The following is a 22313-nucleotide window of genomic DNA, read 5'->3' as shown; positions in this document are numbered from 1 at the left end:
TTTTAGAATGTGTGTTAGAAAAATTATTTTTCTAACAGCTCAGTTTATCTTTAGTTTCTTTGTTGTGCATCCAGTTGGAGGCGTTCTGACTTTGTATTCCTCTACTTTTAGTCAAAAAATAAATAGAACAAAGCTTTCAAACTTACTGTTTTTTGCTGAGTTGAAGACCTTGCTTCAGTTTCCTGTGAAGACCAGTTTCCTTCTCAGTTTTACCTGTAAAGTTATATCTGGTACTTAGCTTTTGTTTGACTGTGCCTCTTCAAAAAAAGGCATCATGCTTTCGTTTTATGTGACGCTACTAAAAATACATCCTGAGAGTCCAGGAGCTCTTTTACTCAGGGTCAGAGATGGAGGTATCAAACTTCTGCGTCCTTTTTTAAGCAACAGGAGCCTTGGCGCGTGTAGCCTGTGAAGCCAGTCTGCTGCTTTCTTTCAGTCATAAACCTGCAGTCAGTGCATAGAGAAGAAACCTGCAAAGCTATTGTGCTTCTGTATTCTTTTAATTTCACAATGCTGTGGTTTTCAACCATCTCTGTTTGGACAGAGGAGTTTTCTGTATCTAGTAACCAAAAGCATTTTCTTCGTGAAGTTCCTACTTGAGTAATTCCTTTTTTCCCCGTTCTTTCTTCCCTTTCCTGTTACTGTTTGCTGTGGGCTTTTTTCATTCCCTTACATGGTAGTATGTAGATTTTTCCTGTGGTGGATAGTTGCAGAAAAATGGATTTCACCTTCTGCGACCTGACACCAGGCAGAAATTCAGCTGGGAAGACGATAGGAAAGAGCTGTGTAAGCTCAGCAGAGGAGTCCTGAGTCTTTCCATTATTAACAATTAAAGATGATTCCATGATAAATTAGGTAATGGATTAACTTATTAAAGAAAAGAGAAACAAAGGTAAACAAAGAGAAGGATCCTGCCTTGCAAGAATTTGGATTTTTGGGATTACGTGCTGCCTGTGTGTCTGGAAAAAACCCTATCTCCTCTGGTTTTAGTGTTAATTTAGTTAGTATAGGGATAAGGTATGTTATGTGCCAGATAACGTTATCTTTTGTCATTGAATTGAATCTTTGCAAGGAGCTGTTGTTTACTGGGAGGGTGGATTAAGAAATAAAAGCATCTCGAAGCATAATATTTAATCCTGCCCAGCAACACTTTGCAGCTTTTTCTCTAAAACTTGCTTTTAGTGAGACCGGCTTCTTCCCACCTCCTGCACCCTGCCCTAATCAATTACCATCTCATGGCTACTAGTGTTGTTTGAGTAAAGAATGAACAAGGACATGCTTTTCTTATCTTCTGCTTTTTTTTCTCCTGGTTTTCTTCCTAAGGTGTGATTTTTTTAAATTTTTTTTTTTATTTTTTTTAGGGCAGTGTAATTAATCCGTATCATTTTCTGCTGTTTTGAGTCATACAGTATTACCTTTCAGTTTAAAGTGTAATTTAGGTTGAAATACAGAATAATTTGGGTTTGAACTGTGGCTTAGAGATGATCCCCCACAAACTGGGAATATTTGCGCTCTATGCCTTTTGAAGCCATCACACAAAAAATGGCACATGCACAAGGAGCGTGAAGCCACAATACGCTCCGTTTGTTCACCTCTGGTGGTTAAAAGTAAAGAATCCATCTTAATATGGTTGGTGTTCCTCCTGCAATTTGGGAAAACGCACCTCAGGAAGGTTGCATTGTGCTAAAAATTGTTCACAAGAGAGACGAATCAGAACTGCAGAAGGAATGAGCTTCCTGCTGGCAATACAACGAACAGAAATGCAGCGATTTGTGGAAAGCAGATCGATGCTTTTATCTTGGTGGTGAGGTTTTTTTTTTGTTTTGTTTTCTTTTGAAAGTGGTGTAAGTTCCCAAGCGCACTGTGAAAGCAATCCATCTGAAGTCGGAACGAGTCACCTGCAGTGTTGAAATCCCAGAAACGTGGGCCTTGGTTCTGCAGTATGAAACTGCAGGTAGGATGGTTACCTGAACCTGAGTGGCTTTGCAGTATTTGGTGATTAAGATAAAACCTTGTTTTAGAGATTGAAGAGTGTTTGGTTTGGTTTTTTTTTTCCAAAAAAGGGAGGAATGACCAGATTTACATTTGTTGTTCTGTGACTTTGAAGTTCTGAAACTTTTTCACTGAGGTTTGACTTCTGGTATTGTCTGCATGTGTGTATTTCTTGAATGGCCATTGTGCAAAAGAGTGTATTTTGTAGGTGGAGAATTGCACAGCTTTTAATAGTGGGCAGAATTTAAAAACTCAGCTCCCCTTTATGTGATGATGGCGAGGAAGATACCTCCAGGATGCTGGTAGTTTATCTTCCTTGCTTGGAAACCATGATTGAGTGCACTAGAAATGCCAGAAACAGGTGGATATGGCTTCTGCAGCAATTAGGTGGCTTCTTTGCCACCTTCTATTAATGATAAAGGGTTGCACATATCAACAAGGTGAAACTGATTCCTCCATTGCCTGCAGCATGTCATTTCAGGGTTTCAGGTCAGTTGAGAAATACCAGAATTCACGTTGAAGCAAGCATAGCCTGATCACCTTTTGTGCCTATCCTTGTTAAGCTGCAGTCCTTAATTATGTAGCTGTGGTTTTTTGGTCTGTTGCTTTTCCCCTAGAGAAATAAGTGAATGCTTTTTGCCCTGTATGCTGGGTAGTGGATCTGGGTTGGGCAACGTTAAACCTTGTCTCTAGGGCAATTGTTTCCTTTCAGTAAGTTTGTAGATGTACTGCAAATAAACCAGAAGACTGAAATAATTTTCCTCTTCCTTGATTAAGGCATCTGAATAATGGCTGTGTATAGCTATCTCATCCTTCTTCTTTGTGGTTGATACGATCTTTGTTGGAAGCCAAGGAGAACTTTTCATAGGTCAACACTAGTGGTATTTCTTGGTATTTGTGATGGCTTTTTTTCCATATGCATACTTGTACCTACTTGATAGTGCAGACATCTTTGGACACATAACTTGCTGTATAACATAAAAAGAAGTGAAGTTCTTGGGCATCTCAGATCCAGCATCCGAGGCTGGTAAATGATTCCATCCTTAACCATATGCTTTTTAGTATCTTATCTGTTAAGAGGAATATTAACCATTCTACTTCAGTGGGATGTATGTAGTATTTTAAGGTTTCAGCAGTATTAATCTGACGTGTTCTGCTGTCAGGAAATTGGTTTCCTCTTGCACAATATTCAGTATTGTTCTGTTCTTCCTTTAGTATAAGGGGAATGATCAGTAAGAACAAACAAATGAAACATTGAGTAGTGACCTGGTAAGTGTGAATCTGGTAAAGATTCTACAGGGGAGAAAGGAGTAAAAGTCACGCAGTTAAACCATCATAAGGTACTTTAGCCCTCATTTCTGAACTGCATGAAGTAAACAGAATTAATTGTGTGTGGTTTCCTAGTTGTTAAAAATAATAATTGCACTGACGGGTTTGGAACCTTCTCGCTAAGCAGGCCTCTGCTATTTGAGCTTGTCGTATCTAATAATACTCTGTCATGCTTTACAGGATTGGCCCCGGACAGTATGATCCATGTGTGTGAAGGGGTTTTGTGAGTATCTTCATGCTGTGGGGGACCAAGCTGTAGAGGAAGGCATGCTTTGACAGCACAAGCCCCTTTTGCAGTCTTTTCTTGTCACCAGCAGTGTACCTTTTACTTTCTGCCTGCTCAAGTGTTTTATCCAAATCCTATTCTAATTTAATCGGTTCAGATCTTCATTGAGAAGTTTCCAAGTCAGTCTGAATTTATACCCTTTCAGTGCCTAATCTGATGCCTTTCTCTTCTGCCATTTGGCAGCACTCCCTCTGTCAGCTTTCCCGGTTCTGCTGCTCTTTGTGTGTTCTCCTTGTTATCCGTGCTCTATGCTTGTTAACTCATTTTCCTCTAGTGTTTGCAGTCTCTATTTTGGGGTACTTCGGCCCTAGTGTATTGTGTATCTGGAAATGAAAGGTAGACCCTGTTCAGTTCCAGGCTGGTTCGAGTGCAGGAGAGATTCCAAGAACCTAAATTTGTGCTGTTCGCTAGAAATTATGTATTCCTCTCTTGGAATGAATATTGACAAGGCCAATAAAATGTACATCCTAGATGCACAGGTCAGAATTCCAATCCCAGTCTCAAAGCAACACTAGTGCTTAGCCTTTCCAGAGGAAATATTTCAAGTTTTGGATTTGTTTTTTCTATGATAACTTTCAAAAAAAATCCAAAACCTTGAAGAATTTGCTTAAGCAGCTTGTTTGAAATAACTGTGCTGAAGATCTTAGCGTATAACTTTTCAGCCGTTTGCTCAAGAAGCAGCAACTAAGCAGATTTGGAAATAGGATGTTATAATGGGAAGTGACAGACAGTTGTAATAACAGAGTACTGGCTTTTCTTTTAACAAGAGATCGTTGTCTTTTGGGATAAATGACATACTAAATTGTAAAAATGAGGTGAGTCACAATGCCTTTTACTTGTTATTACTTGGGTTTCTGTTTTCAATAGGATGGTTATATTTTTCCAGTTTGACTTAATCTGGCTGTCTGCTTACATTCTCCTCCCCCGTACCATCTGCTGTTTAACCGTGAGGTGTTATACCCATCCTTACATTAAGCCTCTGGTAGGTCTGCTGTACTCTGTGTTGCTCATGTCTGGCTTGTCAAGTAAGGTCTGACAAATTGTTGATTTTTGGGAATTACTCCCACAAAATAGTGTAGCATGCTAATTTGGAAGCTTAGCTGCTACCCTCAGGACATCGTTACTGCAGCAAATAGCCTCAGTAGTTTAAGCTGTGAAGTCTGTAGCTGCCTCCTGTTTATTGCTCTTCTCCCTCTTGGGATCTACTAACCTACAGCCATCAATGTAATGAAGTGCATGCCCTTGCTTTAGTTGAGATCTGAAAAAATTAGCTTAAGGTATCTTATAGTTTAAACAGAACATCTAATTCTGCTCTGAAGTGAATCTGTTCAGTATGTCTGCTGTAGGTTAACCCACAGGAGAGGCAGAGGACAGCTGCCTGTGCTAGTTTAAAGCTTTTAGGCTAGTTCAGCAGGGGCTTTCTTTGTAGGACTCAAATGGCACAGAGAATCTTACTGGAGCTACAGCCCCCTGTAGCAGAGTCTCTTGCTATGGACCTTGGAAGAGGTACATACCCTTTAGTATGCAACATCTTAACATTTTGGGAGAAAACTTAATGTGTATTTGCCTGTAGAACATACCTGCTGTGTGCCTGTATAGATGAAGTTGCTCAGTGCATCACTGGGGAAAACTCTATTAAAATATCAGATGCAACCTGCCTAGCTCTGCATATCAGTAGCATTTTGAAATGTTTTTTTTTTTTTTTTCCCTGCAGACATACCTTTCTTGAAGTTGCATATGGCTTAATTAGTCCTGATATTACTGTACCTGAAATGATAACTGATTTATAAGACAACAAATAACTCTGAACCCAAACTGAGGGAGCAGTGGAAACAAACGGTGTGCTGCATTAGAATTCTGTAGCTGCAGTCTTGCGTAGTTTGGATTTTTTTAACTGTCTTGTCCCTAAGTATTTTACCATTTAATTGTGGTGATAGAGATGTATGAAGAAAATTCTGAATAACTTCAAGTGATGTTAGTTTTCCTGGTGCTGTGGCCGTTTTACTCTCTATTTTAGATTATAGAGCCAGCAGTTGTTCTCTGGAAAACTCTGAGGTTATTTTCCTTTTGTAATGTAGAAAGACAAGTATTGAAGGGTATGTTCTCCTGTACCGACACAAGATTTATGTGTAACAAACTTAAATAGCTTTTAAATGAAATTATACACCTGCTTCCTTTAATGCATTTGTGTAGCTATTTTCTTTGGAACTGTAGGAGGAAATAAATGGTTGCAGATAAACAGTGAAGCTCTTGACTTCAAAGAGCTTCCTTCAAAAGCAGAATAACTTCACTTTCCTTTCTCAAATGAATAAAACTGAAATGTAACTTACCTTGTTTTGGTCCTTGCCCATGTGTATAAATCTGTGGGAATTTTTCATCATGGGTCTTTTATAGGAATTTTATAGGAAACAGATTTTTCTCTGTTGCATATCCTTACTGTGTTGTATTTTTTTTAATAAAAAGCTCTCTGAAGGTAAGTTCCCTTGTTGAGAATAGACTATAGAGCTGAAGTGTTCTACACTAACACTGTAGGACAGCATCTTTTCTTCAGTGAGTCCTTACCTAGAGTATTCCGAAAATAGACTAGACAGCATCTGTTCTCACATTTTTCTTAACTGGGATGTTACTTAAGGAATCTAATTAAAACATAATAGTTCTTACTGACAGAGGCTGTTAAATCAGGATGCATGTGGATATCTGTTCTTCAGATAAGCTTATGCATACACAAAGATCAACTGTTTGTAAGCTTTGGACACCCATTTGTTTTCATTATCCTTCATCTCTGAAATACTCAGTGCTCCTGAACATGTTTTTAGATTTCAGTGGCAGACAGTTTCTTTTGCAACTCTGACTTGTAAGGACCCCTTTCTGCCTACCCACCCACATTCTTGGAGTGCACTGTGTGTATATTTCTGCAGTCTTCATAAGTATATATTTAGTGTTTTCAAAAACTAAACTTTTTTTTTCCTTTGGTCTGTTACCAGAACTTTTTATTAAGGTGTGCTATTCTAATGTTATGCTCCGTAATACATTGCATACATCAGTCTCGGAACACAATTTCTAAGATTGGTACCAGTTCAGCTCTACTTCACAGCTTCTACTTTTTGTTGAGAGAAGCATTTTCTGAGTTCACGATAAGCAAATTATTTTATTGTTCTTGGCAAGCCAGACCTGGTATGAATTAGATATGACTACAAGGCCTGTGTTTTATATAAAAATGCTCTCTCTAGGTCAGGATGTGATCTGATTTCCTTTTGCTTTAATCAGGGTGTGTTATTAAATGTTAAATCTTCAAAAAGAGTATGTGTTAGAAAAGGAAAACACAAACATTATTTTCATGCGGCATAAAATTGTAACTGTAAGCCTGCAATTAACTCTTAACAAACTTGTTCTAGATTTGAGGGAGCTCGTGTTCCTCATACAAAACTGTGTACAAATGCTCATTTTTTAAAAAGGTGAAGCTTTACATTACTGGAGCATCTGACATCTAGACCATCAAGTTAAAAACTTTCCTTCTAGCCAGTTATAGAATCACGAAGGTTGGAAAAGGCCTCTGAGATCATCCAGTCCAGTTGTCCACCTACCACCAATATTTCCCCACTAAGCCATGTCCCCCAGTACAACACCTGAATGTTTTTTGAACCCTTCCAGGGACAATGACTCCACCATCTCCCTAGGCAGCCCATTCCACCTTCTGACCACTCTTTTGGAGAAGAAATTTTTCCTGGTGTCCAACCTGAATCTCCTCTGAAGCAACTTGAGGCCATTCCCTCTAGTCTTATCACTAGTTACATGGGAGAAGAGGCCGATCCGCACCTCACCACAACCTCCTCTCAGGCAGCTGTAGAGAGCAATAAGGTCTCCCCTGAGCCTTGTCTTCTCCAGGCCGAAGAATCCCAGTTCCTTCATTTGCTCCCCACAAGACTTGTGCTCCAGAGCCCTCACAGCTTCATCGCCCGTCTCTGAACATGCCCCAGGCCTTTAATGTGTTTCTTGTAGTGAGGGACCCAAAACTGAACACAGTACTCAAGGTGTGGCCCCACCAGTGCTGACTACAGGGGGATGATCACCTCCCTGTTCCTGCTGGCAAAGCTATTTCTGATACAAGCCAGGATGCCATTGGCTTTCATGGCCACCTGGGCACGCTGCTGACTCATGTTCAGCTGAGCATCAGCCAACACCCCCTGGTCTCTTTCTACTACACAGTCTTCCAGCCATTCTACCCTGATCCTGTAGCGTTACCTGGGGTTGTTGTGGCCAAAGTGCATGACCTTACACTTGATCTTGTAGAACTTCATCCCATTGGTCTCAGCCCAGTGATTCAGCTTGTCCAGATTCCTTTGTAGGGCTTCCTACCCTGATAGGATAGCTAAGTGCAGTTTGTAGTTAGTTAATGTATTTCTGAGGCATGCAAAATAATGAGGAAATAGAAGATTTAGAGCAAAGCTAATAATTTTGGATAATTGGACTGCTATTACAATATTAGGTATTTTTCTTTAGTTCAGTGACTTTGATTTAAAAAAAAAATAAAAAATAAAAAAAACAGTTCTCGCTTTGGGCTATTTCAGATATTCATGTAACCAGAGGAAGTTGTGGGGACAGCAGGGAGTTATTTCACCCTGTGCTGTAAAGGAACACAAAGGGAACTTGCCTGCGTGCTGAAGCGTGGTCACGGGTGTGCCTGTGCTTAGCTGGGTAATGAGTGCTGTCATAATGTTCTTAATAATGTGAAGAGTACCAGAATACCCCTACTGTATCCTGGTGTGTGTGTGTGTGTGTGTGCGCGCATGTATGTGCGCGCGCAGCCAGTCTATCGTGTGCGTGACAAGAAGGTGGATTTCCCTTCCACCTTTCAAACAAAGGCAGGAGGAATGCTCTAGCTGAGCAGGCTCTTTCCCTTCCGACCCCTGCAGGTGTCTGTGAAAGCTTGGAAGTCTGGGATGGAATCGCTCTAACAAGTGTCAGCTTCAGCTGAAGCCATCCAGCCTGCTCTGGGGGGATTTCACCACCAGTCTAGTGATGCTTGACTAAAGAGGAAAATACTATTTCAGCATGCTGAAAGACTTGTAAGTAGCACAAAAGCCATACCTGGGCTGGACACAGTTTTATTTTTCTCCTTGTGGGCTACTTCTGGTTGTCATGAGGAAAAGTAGGTTAGTCCAAAGTTGAAATTCAAGTGATCACACTGTGATGTAGTTGGGGTTCTGGCCTGGCTCTGTTCTTCCTCTGTATTGTACTGTGCAATTAGCTGTCAATGTCCTGTGACATCCTGTGTTGAAATAACCTGGCTTCTGACTGCTGTTACCATTTTTGCTTTTTCTTTATGTGGAAAGGCTTTTTCTATATTTGGTATCTCTGCTTTTTGTCTTTCCTCCTTCTCTTATTTAAGAGACAGAGAGGTTGGAATAAATGGTCCTCAGGGAAGAGAGGATTTTGTGATAGCACTGGGAAGTAATTTCAGAACTTGAAGTTAATGTTTGTTGCTGTTGTCATTCATTCCTGAATCGACTGGTTAGTCATTGGGAAACAGAAATTAGTAGAAGAATGAGATGAAGATATTGGGGAACAGTCATTACAGCGTGAAGGGCAAAAAAAAGCAAGTAGAGGAATGGAGCCTTGTATGTCTAAGAGAGGACCCAGAAGATGGGAACTTCTGGCCTCTTCTTGAAGAGTTCAGCTATCCTTTGGGCTTAGGGGAAAAACAGATTTTGCCAGAAGTCTTGGATAGCTTGAAATTGAGATAGGAGTGACAGTAAAAACTGCACATTTTGCTTATGCAGAAGTGAAAACCCTTGCTTTCCTCCCAGAACTAGTTGTAGAAAGGCTATATCATAGGAGTAATATTGGTCTTGCCAATCATGCCCCCTTTTCACCTTTCCTTTTTAATTTAAGCTCCCGAGAACTCAACTGATGCCTGAGTTTAGTAGGTTTGTTTCTTTCCAGTGAATGTAGCAGTATTAAGATGTTCTGTAGGCAGAGTTACATCTTTTCCTGCTTTTGCAACCCTTGTTGTCTTAATTCTGTTTTATATTGAACAGATGCAGCTTTATGATTTAAACAGAATAATTTAACTCAGGAAGATCAAAATCTGCTTTATTCTTTTGATGGAACTGTCTTTGTAGCAAGAAGTGATAGTAAAATTTTCTTGAACTAAAATAAACCAAAAACTTGTTAATCTATATGTAAAAGAAAAAAAAATACCATAGTATCTTGGCTGCAGTTGTAAAGCCTCCTTTGTGATTTAGATCACTGTGATAGGGAATGGCAGTGCTTGGTGCTGCTGCCATTTAGGTGTCTGTTATTGCTGTCTATTGGGTTCCTCAGTCATTGAAGTCCTTGGCTGGTACAGTCTGTATGCAGAGCACAGTGCTACCTGAGTTTTGTTCTGTTACTCGCGAGTTCCTTCAATAACATTTACATTCTTAAATAACATTTATTTGTATGTTAGAATATTATGAACAGTAAATATGGATTCATCAAATATTTCAAAGGATAAAAATAATTATTCTAGCTGCTGATATGGAAATAGATTTGATTCTTGATGCTGCATTATGATCAGATTAATCATGCTTATTCTCCTTGTGATGTGAGGAGAGCAGCCTCAACATCTTAGGCTTTTTATTGTGATACTTCATTTAAATATAATACATTCAAATGACATGAAGGCTTTTGGAGCAGTAACTTGTGAAGAGCCAAGTCTTAATGTCTTAACCTGTTAGGCAATGGTGAGACTTTATCCAGGGGAAAGCTGACTACATTTGGAACAAATAGTGGAAGTTCTAGAGGAATGTAAATGCAGCATCAACTGCAAGTCTATAAAACAGAGGCCTAGAGCTGTTTCAAATACAGCCTGCTGTGTGGCTGAGCTGGGGAGTAAATGAGGGCTCACTGTGTTTTGGCACCGAGGCTCATTTGGCAGCCCACCTGTCTTCTCTTATCTTGGCTAATGTTCTCTCAGTCTGTGTGCTTACATAGGGACCGCTTAAATTTCATTTGTTCGGTATCTACCTGAAACTGTGATACAGCAGAAACTCAAAGATATTTGTCCTGTGCCATAGCAAAGGAAGAAACTCTCATTTGTTTTCTACTGCTCTGGTACAATCTATTAAAATGATCATACAACAGATCAAATTGTCTAAGTTTCTATCATTTAAAATAAAAAAAGTTCTTCTTGTGTAAGACCAAAAAACTGAATCGTGTTTCTTTTCAAGGTTTATTATTTCAGTCTGATTCATTTCCTGTTTTTCTGCTAATGTACTGACAAAAGCAGAAACAAGTATCCTTCAACTGTTTGTCTGTAAACCTAGGAAATATGTAATTCACTGTATGACAAGTGATTGTGTATGGCTGTAAGTGGTGCGGAGGTTGATGCAGTTCTTCCCTGTTGGTCCCTGGTCATGTGTTTCCTTCCCTGGCTGCCCCAAGGTTCCAGTGTCTATAGGTGGCAGTTCTGCTCAGATATGGGTGAGGGGGGGAGTAAGTTGCAAGTCATGATGGCTTGTTTTTTTTGTTTTTTTTTTAATTATGTAGGAACAAGGAGTTAGTAAGATTGGAATAAAATTAAATTACTCCTTCAAAGTCAGTGTTTTTTTCAAGCCGTATTTCATTAGACTTCTGGGCTCATTACCATAGAAGCTGTTGAGGTTTCACAGCAGTGAGATTTGATATTTATATGAATAATAATACAGAAGGTTAATGATCAGAAGATGCTAGATCATACTGGCAGGGAGGTTAGCTTAGTTTTGTGCTTGAAAGTAGTCTTACGGGAGTTTAGGCTTATGGCATGGGCACAATGGGGGATTTCCTGCACCCTTCATCTCCACTGAGGAGCCCGGTGTGCTCTGCAGACGCTGTCCTGGTGGAATCCAGTGTTCTGTGTAGTGTGATGGGAGTCAGGACAGCAGATGGGTATTCAAATGACAGTGGACTTTTTTCATGGTTACTGATACCTGGTATGTATTAAAATTCTGTTAAAAGATTTGTAATGCTTGAATTAAATAGATTTTTTTAAAAAATGCAATATATATTAAAGATATAGTGAAAGAGTATATCATACATGAAAGCTAAATCCCATTCCTTCCAAGAAAATGCCTGGGAAAGATAAAGACACTTTAGACAGAGTATTTTTCATGATGCTGTAGTTTATGTTCTAATTCACAAATTCATGAATTAGCAGACAGATGGAAGTTTGCAGTTTCTTTTAGAAAACATAATCAAATGAAGTAATTGCTGAAATGGCTTTTTAATTAAATTTGGGATTACAGCAGTCTAGTATTTAAACCTTTTTCAAACTTGTATTAGTTGGATAATGTAGAAGGCTTTGTCATGTATGTGGTTTCCTTTCTTGGTTAAAGAAGACTACTTCTCCAAGGAGAAGCAAAAGCAAGGCCTTCACTCTTCTAAATACTTTCCATAGTGAACATTTCTGTGTAGGTAGGGTTATATCAGATGCTTAACTGAAGATAACTTCTGTCCAGAAGTATCTGCAGTTTTCTGTTACATTCTATGAAGCTGGTACTGAAGTGTTAGGTACTTCAGAATTGCCCTTGCACTTTGTCATCAACTATTTGTCTTCCTCGATGTGTGGCTTCTCAAAGGGTGGGATAGGCGTGCTCTCGGATGGCTTGGAATACCCCTCTTCCTCCCCCCCCAGGCTGCCAGACCTTGGCCTTCTGCTGAGCAAAGGAAAACATCAGAGTTCTCTCTTCAGCAATGTCAGATGCATGAAAAACATTATATTGAAAAATTAGCAGTTGATTAATAAATAAAAGCATAATACTTTTGTATTATTAGTATTATTACATATATATATTTAGTATTATTACATAAAGTACTGGTGTGGTATGTGGGTATTTGAAAGAGACTATGGGGATAAGTTTGAGGAAGGAAAAAACATGCTTTATTTCTGCTCCAAACAGTAATGGGATTTATAAATGTTTTTAAAGATGGCCATGGTGATGAGAGAGAGAACTGGTGTGCTGCATATCTAGAGTTCAGGCAGTTGAGAACACATTGAAAACTTGCTGTGGGTTTAAGGTGAGAGGTGATGGCCTCAAGTTGTGCCAGGAAAAAGTCAGATTGGATATTAGGAAGAGTTTATTCTCATAAAAGGTGGCCAAGTACTGGGATGTGCTGCCCAGGGATGTGGTGGAGTCACCATCTCTGGAGGTGTTCAAGAGACATGTAGGTGTGGCACTGAGGGATGTGGTTTTGTGGGTGTGGTGGTGATGGTTTGACAGTTGGACTAGATTATCGTAGTGATCTTTTCCAACCTTAATGATTATATGGTTCTAATGCTCAGTGCTTAGAGGAAGAGGCTGGCAGTGGGTATGACCTCCAGACTAACTGAGATATGGTATGGTCCCCTCTGCCTCTGTGGGAGTTGAGCAAGGCACGGTACATCAGCCCCAGTCTGCATAGGAGGTGTGATGTTCTGTTCTCTTAATGCTTTGTGTTCTGTAAACTGCACAGGGAAAACCATACCTACATGTGTGCAAAGTGCATACCGTAATGGAAGTTGTCTTGGTAGGTTGTCTTTTTGACTAGGGCTGCTGCCATGAGATAAGCAACAAAGAGTTCGTCTTTTTAGGAGGTTATAGCTCTGTGTATACAATATTTGTGACTATCAGTATTTCCTGTGATGAAGTTTGGTTAATATTTCACTTTGCAAGGGCAGGCTTTCAGATTTTTTTATTTGATTTCAGTGAAAAAATAATTTATCTGAAATCTTTTTTTTGTGGCTCAACCTGGATACAAACAAAAAAAGTAAGTGCCCAAATGTTGTTTCTGAGGTTCTTAATGCTTAAGAATATAATCCCTTGCAGCTGCTCTGCTGAAGTGATACAGTCTGTGTTCTGGAGCAGACGTGGCTATCTCTTTCTAAAAAGAAGCCTCTGTCTTAATTCCATCAGCAGATTTTTAGGAAATTGTTTTGAGCATTTTCTTTTGAGTGGTTGGTATGGCACCTAAATTTCTAAATGTCTCACGTACAACTGGCCTTTTTCAACAGAAGAAAATGGACTGGAGGGAAGATTTGCTCACAGGTATTGTCTTTAAACCCTGCTAAGTTGTCCTGACCAACATCTGGACCAGCCCAGCCTTGTGTGGGTTTGGTTGCTGGAGGAGGAGGGCTGGCAAGGCTCAGTGAGGCTTAGCCCTGGATAGCCCTCTAAGCTACCAGCTGGTGCTGGTTTCTGTGGGAGCATGGATTTATGTCATGGTTCCCTGTGTTCTCTTCCCCATGGCCCCTAGTATGAGCAATGCTGCAGCATACTGTAGTCCTTTTCAGGGAAGATATTCTTAGAGATTTGTTTTTGTCTTTAGAAACTCATTGGCCAGTATTAATCAAATGTGATATGGGGATGGAAGTCTCAAAGAGAAGCTAATTCTAGCTAATGCCAGTTAAGTCTTCTTTTTTAGTGTTTGCGCATTACTAAATTGTATAAAATGAATATAAGAGAACATTTTTATGCTCTAGCCACAGAAAAAGGTATTGCTGACTTTTAAATATTTATAGAAAACAGCTCCCTTTTTTGAAGATTGCTGGGGATAAACTTAAGGTAGAAAATGGTAGGACGAGAAGTCTGTGGTAGCCTCACTTGTAGAGTGTATACATGGTGTTTTGGGCAAGGCCCCTGTAGTCTTCTGAGTGTTTGTTTTTCTTTGTACCTGTCTCTAGACATTAAGGAGCAGTTTTGCAAATAGCTACTACTGCCAGTGCTTAGCAGAATCTTTGATTGTATATTGTTCAATGAGGACACAAAGCAGCCCTACAGCTTGAGCATCCTGCAGTGTCTTTTTTCAGATGGCAATTTTGGCCTTAGTATCTGTTTCTCGGTTTGCAAATTAGGAGAAATAGTTTTCTGTTGCAAAAATTACTATGAAGATTTCACAAGAGCGCTCCAAAGACTTTGTTTTAATATTTTTAAAGCCATTAGTTAGGTTAAAAATATCTTACAGACTTGTATGGTATTTGTGAATTCAGTGTTGTATAACGTTGTTGTAAACCAAAAAGACGTACAACATGTAAGGTATGGGGCCTCATTTGTTAAGAAGATGAAGAATGAGGCATCCATGGAGTGAGGCCAGCTCCAGAAAGATCAGTCTGCCTGTGCGATCCTTTGGGCAGCTCAGCAGCCAGACCCAGAAGTTAGGACACTTCTGTCAGCCTTGGTGCCCTTCTCCCTAAGGTCTGGCAGATGGCTGTTAGAGCACTGAATACATCCTAACAATGGTGGTCTTCCAGCCTCTCCTACCAGAGTTGGTGCACATGGTTTTGTGACTGTACCATGTCCTTGCAGGAAGCAGCCAGCTGCTGGTGTAGGAAGCAGCTGGCCTCAATTAGTGCACACATCTGCCTCAAGCAGTCCTGGCAGTGGGGATGACCCAGAAGTGGAGCAAGCATCGGATACTCGTCTCCAGCCTTTATACGAGCCGAGATTGGTCCAGCGCTTGTATTGTGCTGCAGTGCATCTGTGACACAACCAGTGGATGGACAAGGGATGGTGGATATTATGTTTATGGATCACTTTCATTGCTCTACCTTGAATTTTTGAGTACTCACGTGTGTGATGTTGAGCATCTCCTTAACAATTTTGTGCAGCTTTGTGTGCACATCTTCGCAGTGTGTGAGATGGCACTGTGTCAGAAGCAGGTAATGTATTTGTAAGGACGAGGGCATTCTGGAGGGTAGAAAAACTTTAAGATTCTTTCTTACATCACTTGTGATGTGATAATGATGGCCTTCCTGTGCTGCCACATAGGGCATGGCTGTGTCAGGCTCTTCTGTAGCACAGTTAAACACCTTATGGGAAATAATGGAATCTGAATGGAAAAGGTTTCCTCTTGATGTTCTAGGATAGATATACTAGACAAATTAAAGCAAATTGGAAAAGCTGCTGGTAAGGCAGGAGGATAAGGTGGGAGGTATAGGTGTTGTGCTGCTGAAAAACAGACTTGATCCACAGTTGTGCATTAATTTACTTCTTTGTTATTGAGCCAGGTGTGAGGAAGAAGTAGAAAATGCTGCTTAAGTCTCTCAGCCTGGTCTAAAATAATTGCATATATAATGGAGAAAAAGGCAACTTTTAAAAACTTTCACATTTTTTTTTCCTACTGTCTTGAGAATAATTGGTCCCATTTCCTCCTCCCGGTCATTTGTGTGCTGCAGTATCATTGGTGAGGTGAGATGGGTGAGTAAACAGTATTTCAACCAATGTGCCTGTTATGCAGAATTACGACTTCACTGGTAGTGTATCTTTCACTCCGCCCATTTCATATTTCTTCTTTCTTTTCTTTCTGCCCTCCTATGTGTCAGCAGCAGAGCTCTCATGGATTGTGTTTCTGGAGGTGAGTAGGTGACTCTTGGAGGGTGTTAAATGGGAGGGAGCCAGATTGTATCCAGGCAGTTAAATCTTAGAAACTTGCTGGTTGTTGCTGGCACGTGTTTCTGTTCTGTTGAAAAGCCACAAACAGAGCTGAAGCAGCTGTAAGCTCTAATGGGGAAGTGTGGGCAGATACAAACTACTCCGATTACATGAAAGCGTATACTTAAACAGTCATATCTTTCTGAATGTAGCTGCTATCTTCTTAGCATGGAACGTCAGCCTGACCAGTTATGTAAAAAGGCTTCGCTCTGTGTATGTTTCAGTTTGAGTTAAAGCTTACTTAGTATGAGTAAATAATGGGAGTCCTGTGATGTGAGACAGAACAGTTCTTTTTGGAGGTGGTCTTGTGACTGATAGCGGAGTTGGTTTGTAACATCATTATTCTAGTTTGTGTGTCTTTTATTATTCATATTCTCCACCTATTTTAATACTTTTGAATTTGTCTTGGCTTTGTGCATGCTTAAATTCCATTGCACAGCTCTCACAGTAATACTGCTGTGGTAGCTATGAGGTGATCTGCCAGAGGATTCTTCAGGCCAAAAGTTTGCAGCAGAGCCAATCTATTGCTGTGTGCAATTCTAAATGGTAAGGAATCATTTATCTCCCTTCAGTTCCGTGTTTAAACACTTTCAGTCAGCAGACCTGAAACTTCTAAATAAGTATTAGGTCATAAGAATTAGTACTTTAATAACTTACGTTGCATTATGATTAGAATATCTCACTTCTAAACTGTTAGAACTTTTGTGCATTTTGTAGGCCTCATTTCTTAGGTGAGATTACTGAGTTTCAGACTCGCTGAAAAATGAATTAATCCTTGCTTTGTACAGTGGAAACAGATGTGCAAGTGGAGTTTTTGCAGAGGACTTCCAGTTTTCAGTAACAGCAACCGTGTTATTCTCTGTACTGGCGCAGTTACAGCACATGATTCATTTTGGTCTCATGCTGTAGCAAGGAAACCGCATGCATCTCGCAGCGTAGCGAGGTTAGAGAAGCACGTTTTAGGCTGAATGCAGAACAGCTATCAAGGATACTTACTCATTCCATGGAAGTCTCCTCCTGCATTTCAGAGCAGGCCTGGGGAAAATGAATCTCTTGCACAGATGTTTCACCTTTGCTGGAGGCAGCTCTGTGCTGCCTGAAGAATCAAGCTGATGGTAATACTCCATTCTTGAAACTCGGTTCATTTGTATAATTTGTTTTCTCTGGCTGTTTCCCTGCTGTCCACCTCCAAAATTTACACCACATTTGTTGAATTTGTTTCAACAGACAGTGGGAAGGGCTGGCTTGGGATCAGAGCCTGAGTTCATACCTGTGCAGAACTCCTTGCAGCTGAGGGGAAGGGCTCCTGCTGCGCTAACTGGAATTTGTTAAAAACCTCTGGCATAGTTTCCCAGTGCACTGGTCTTTTTGGTCATTGATCTGGTCTTGCTGGGAGATGGTGAACACAATCACAGGTTTGTCCAGATCACAGTCCACCGTGTTGGAATTGGAGGCTCTTAGAGAACTCCTGATAACGGTGGGTGCTGTTTGATAATGTCACTGGGTTATCTGGAAGTTAAACTTTGCCCATTGTGAATGTGAAACTTGAAGCTCTTTGGGTTTGGTTTTCATTTGAATGTCTACATTCTCTCTGGTTTGTCTGGTTTCTCTGTTAGGCGCTCATTTTTCTCCCAGGAGCTGTGAAGTGAAATGTTGCTATCCTTGAATGTTGCTTGCGTGCAGGTTTGTAAAAATCGCATTTTAAATCTGTGTCGGCTGTTGCAGCCTTCTGTTGGGATTTCCCAGGTTGATGTGGCACCACCTCAGGCAGAAGTGCTGGCAGCAGAGGAAGGGGCTGTTTACTGTAAATGCGTGTGGGCAGCTGGGAGTTGTGTGGGAGGATGACTTGTGAGTCCTTAAGGGGTGGCTGGGTGCCTTTTCACCTATAGACCTGGCATATCAGCTTTTGGTGAGCGTGCCTTGGTGTCTGCACACAGCTCGTTTGGAGCCAGTGCATACCTTTGAAGGAGAAATTAAAAACATTTCTGGTGTTGGACTGGAGCAGGGGTGACCCCTGGTAGCTGTAAAATGCTGAGGGAATAGAGGAGGTGTTTGAGTTCAGATCTGAGATCTTACAGGGTTGCTGTGTGTTCCCCAAGCAGCCAGCACAGAGTGTTCTGTGACCACCATCGGGACAGCAGCATCTGCCAGCTGCTTCAGGAAGCCCTCCCTCCATCATAAGGGAGCTGTGGTGTGTTCCGGCTGTTGGATTTGACTCTCAGAATAATTCAGATATCTGTTTCTTTCTTGAGGCATCTGCTTTGTGTTTGGAGATAGATGAGAAGACAAAGGTTGTCCTGTCCCCCTCCTGCCCAGGGCAGGCTGCATGGCTGGTTGATGGGGTGTGCTGGTGGGGCCTCGCTGTGTCCATGGTTGGTGCGAGGATAGGGATGTGCCACTGCTCTACCACCTTCTCAGCACTTGCCTACACTGCTCTGTCCTCCTCTTGGCTCTGCCTGGTGCGCAGTTTACCTGTATCCTAGCAAATAAATCAGCTGCACTGGGAGGCTCCGTGTGGCCGAGCCTCCGTCTGACAATCAGAATCTGTCCTCCCGCTCTTCCTGCTCTGCTGCATTTGTCTGCAGACGGGAATCTGCGTGAAGTCCCTGTCATGCTGTGTGTGTAACGCCTGCCAGAGCATCTGCTGGCGAGGAAGGGCTGACGTCAGCAGAGCTGGGGCGAGGTTTTGCATTGCGCACATTCAGTCACCTCGTTCGTCGTGGGCGATGGCTTGTTGGAACCGAAGCAGTTTGCAGGGGGGATAAATCAATGTGAGTGCCAGTTGTAGCCTGATCTGCACTCTGTCTTCTGTGTGTAGAAAATGTACCTGTCGACTGAATTTCCCCATTTATTACAGGCATCTCAGGTTATTTTATAAATATTTGTGCCTGACACAGTTGGTGTGCAGGATGCTGCTTTCAGTTACTTAGCTGGGTTTGGTTTTAACAGCTCTCTGGTGTTCAGAGAGAGGATGTTTTTCAGGAGCAAACTAAGTGCGTTGCTTGAGGGTTTCTCCCAATGTTAAAACTAAACTAGAGGTTTTTAAGCAAGAAAAAACATCTGTAATTTGAAATTCACAATGATTAACTTGGAAGTAGGAAGAAGGCGGGGGCTTAAAGGCACTCTGTGGGTTCATGATCTTCCAGAGAAAGCAGTATTTTATTTTCAAGATAAGCAGAGGACTGGCTTTGTTACTGCCGGTTAAACAAGTATATCTGGCATAGAAATAATACCAAAGCCTGTGTGTTAGGTTCAGCGTGAGCTACTTGTTTTGTCTGAGATGTGTCTGGTTGCAGGCAGTTTAGGAGAGCTGTGCGTGAGGCGATCAGAGCAGGACGGGGTGTCAGTGTGACAAACTCCAACTGAGCAGGAGGACTGCAGCTGATATAAAAATAAATAAATAAATAAATAAACAAGAGCTGTTGGAGCTTTTACAAACAGTTTACTTTGTCTTTTCAAGAAAAATTCATCCTGACACATGAGGACTTCAGCTCAAGTTCAGGTTAACTAGCAGTCTTGGCCCGAGGCAGCGTGTTCTGCACTAATTCGGTTCACCAGATCAGTTGTTTCTGTGATCTAGGAAGCTTTTAAATCTGACTTCAGATTTTGTTTTGTTTTTAAGGCTTACTAAATACCATACTGAGTTGAAGACATGAACCAGCATTACTGTTTGAAAACCACAAAGCCTGCCTTTACCTCAGAACCTGAAATAGCACAGTTGGAAGTTATAATTAGCGTTGAAGCCGTTTTCAGTAACGGAGAAAATAAACACAGCAGTTTTTCTAGGAATTGTATTGTGCTTGCTTCATTTTTTTTTTTTTTTTATTACTTGTAATTGTTTGAAATGGGTGCTGTGTCACGCAAAGGGACCTGTCCAGTGATGCTTCCACAACTGCTGGGGAAAAGCTCTTTAGGATGGTGCTGTGTGAAGAGGAAGGTAACAGCCAAGCGGTTGTGCTGACAGAGCTGCTGGAAGGAAGGTGTGAGGCTGCATGTAGGGGGGGGGGAGTTGGGGGTGAACCCCCTCAGAAACATAGAGACAGGAAACTGTCTTTCAGAAGTGGGGCTGGGCCATAGGTATGTAGCTTGCTAATTCTAGGAATCATGGTGTGAACAGAGCAGTGCAGGTATGCCATGACCCACCCTTACTCTCCTTTCCAGCAGAATGTTGCTCACAGAATGTTGCAGCTGCACTCCTCTACCATCGAAGGAAAATTATGAGAGGGTCCTGTACATTTTTTCTGACCTTATATCCTAATATTAAATGTGTTAAGCACAGCCTTTGAGTGTTTTAGTTTAAGCGGCATGATACAATTTCCTGATGCTACAGAAAGCTAGGACTTCTGCTGGTGGCATTAGCTCTGCACGAGCCATGACGTTGTTGGCATGCAGACCTGTGCTGTGTGGGAGTGCTGCAGAGATTCACCATCTCCTTGTTGCTCTCCCTTAATGGTCATTAATGAGGCACTGAGGACCAAGGAGGTTTCACAAGAGCCTTTGAAGCTGAGTGGGTGCCCTTCGACTAACACTTCTAGCTGTTTCAAGCAGTGGAGTTCTGCATAAAGGAAGTCTGCTTAGCCCCGGGTCTGCATTATGGTTACGCTGCTCTGCTGTCAGTGGAAAAATATTTGGAAAAACTCGCATCAGCCAGGCTAAATCCTGCTGCATGCTGACACAGCCTGTTTTTTTGGCATAGTGTGTGATGTTGTAGGTAGTATAACTGTGCTGGCAGAATAGCTTCTCCTGTTGGCACGTACTGTATTTCCAATATAGGTGCAGCATCAGATGTCCTTCTGATGGCCACCATTCAGCTTTTTCTTCCTTTGTGCTTTTGAACTAGCATTTGCACTATTTGTAATGCCTGTGGAGTCTGTAATTCTGGATCATTCCCCTTGTCTTGTTCCATCTGTGCTGATCAGGCTCTATCTTTTCAGTCCAATCTCTTTCTAACTGATTTCATCTCGGTGGGGCTGGAAGAAACCTTTCCATACTTGTCCCCAAAATAACATGGTAAGGTTGAACTTTTTACCTCATCTATTGGTAAGCAGAGGTCTGTGTGTGTTATGGCTGGCTGTTTTGTCTTTGCTGTCCCTCGGTGCTGTTCCCATTTCTCCCTGCATTAGGTTAGGCTGTGCGATAAGTTCCGTGGTACTTCTACCGCTTCCTGACGCCAATGGTTTTTCTGGAGGCAGGGAGTGTTTCCTGTCTGGAAGCTCAAAGCAGTGTTCCTGGCAGGAGGGATTATTTTTGTTTCCCTGGCGAGGACCTTTCCCTGTCTTTGTTTTTGTCTCTCTAAGTTGTTTGTTCTGGTTTGGTCTTGGTCTGTTTTTAAGATGGCACAGTTTAACTAGAGTTGTCACTGGACTAAATCCATCCACACAGGACTTTTGTAGCTAATGTTTGTGTACTGGCTTGGTGAATCCCTATGCCAGGCAGCAGTGGCATTGGGTGCATAGCTCCAGTTTGTGCACTGATTTCACTTCTTGAGTGAAGTGGCTAGCTGTGCTAGTGCAGGGATGCTGTCTGACAGATTGCAGTGTTATGGCATCAACCACAGCAGAGTTAAGAAGTCATAGTTCCTGCCTTTGCTGTGGACCTGCTGTTGCTGGCATGGCTACCATGGGTTGTTCATTCAGGTCTCCAGGTTCTTCATAGAATTGTATCATAGAATGGCTCGGGTTGGAAGGGACCTCGAGGATCATCAAGTTCCAAACCACCTGCAGGGCCACCACCCTCCACATTTAATAGTAGAGTATCCTGTATTTCTGAGTCTCCTGCTGAATTATGTTTATCACAATGAATAATTGCTTTTTACAGAGCCTTTGATCAGATGGAACCATGTGCAGAAGCTGTTGTCAAGTTGAGGTGCACTTCAGTCACAGCATCTTAAGTTGCGGTGAGCTATCCCACTGCCTTGCAGGATCTGTGACCCAGTTCGGATCCATGCCATGGTGAGGCAGCACACCTGGCTTGGTCTCACAGAGAGAGTTCAAGACCTTTAACCTCATTTCCTTTTAAAGTTAGTTTTAAGTATGTTATACATGTTATCTGTGTATCCATTTTGCTAATAATAATGGGTAAAATAGCACTGGAGAGCTGGAAATCATGCCTGAATACTTTCCAGTGCTTCTTATTTTGAGGCAAAGATATTTCAAGATGGTATTTTTTTTCTTTTTCTTCCCCACCCTGAAAATAGGTGTTAGGTCTGCCAGAGACAACTCAGAAGGGTGCTGGAAGATGCTGTCTGTTGGTCAGCTGTTCACTAATGCCTTGCTTCAGTG

General features: G+C 41.5%; 1 protein-coding gene across 6 annotated transcripts in view; it reads left to right on the top strand.

Moving 5' to 3' along the window:
- RNF19A (ring finger protein 19A, RBR E3 ubiquitin protein ligase) overlaps window positions 1–22313 on the top strand; it is a 57365-nt gene that overhangs the window by 5726 nt on the left and 29326 nt on the right. Inside the window, exon 1 of one of the 6 annotated variants that reach the window (XM_010709178.4) lies at window positions 8521–8673. The exons of 4 other annotated variants lie outside the window; for them this stretch is intronic. The gene's annotated coding sequence lies outside the window, so the exon portion shown is untranslated. Of the gene's footprint in view, window positions 1–8520; window positions 8674–22313 lie in introns of those variants that run through there. One more of the 6 variants, XM_003205214.5, reaches the window with a different exon arrangement.

The sequence above is a fragment of the Meleagris gallopavo genome, chromosome 3, assembly GCF_905368555.1.
Source record: "Meleagris gallopavo chromosome 3, MGAL_WU_HG_1.1, whole genome shotgun sequence".
NCBI classification, from domain to species: Eukaryota; Metazoa; Chordata; class Aves; order Galliformes; family Phasianidae; genus Meleagris; species Meleagris gallopavo.
This window is presented reverse-complemented; position numbering and strand designations above follow the sequence as displayed.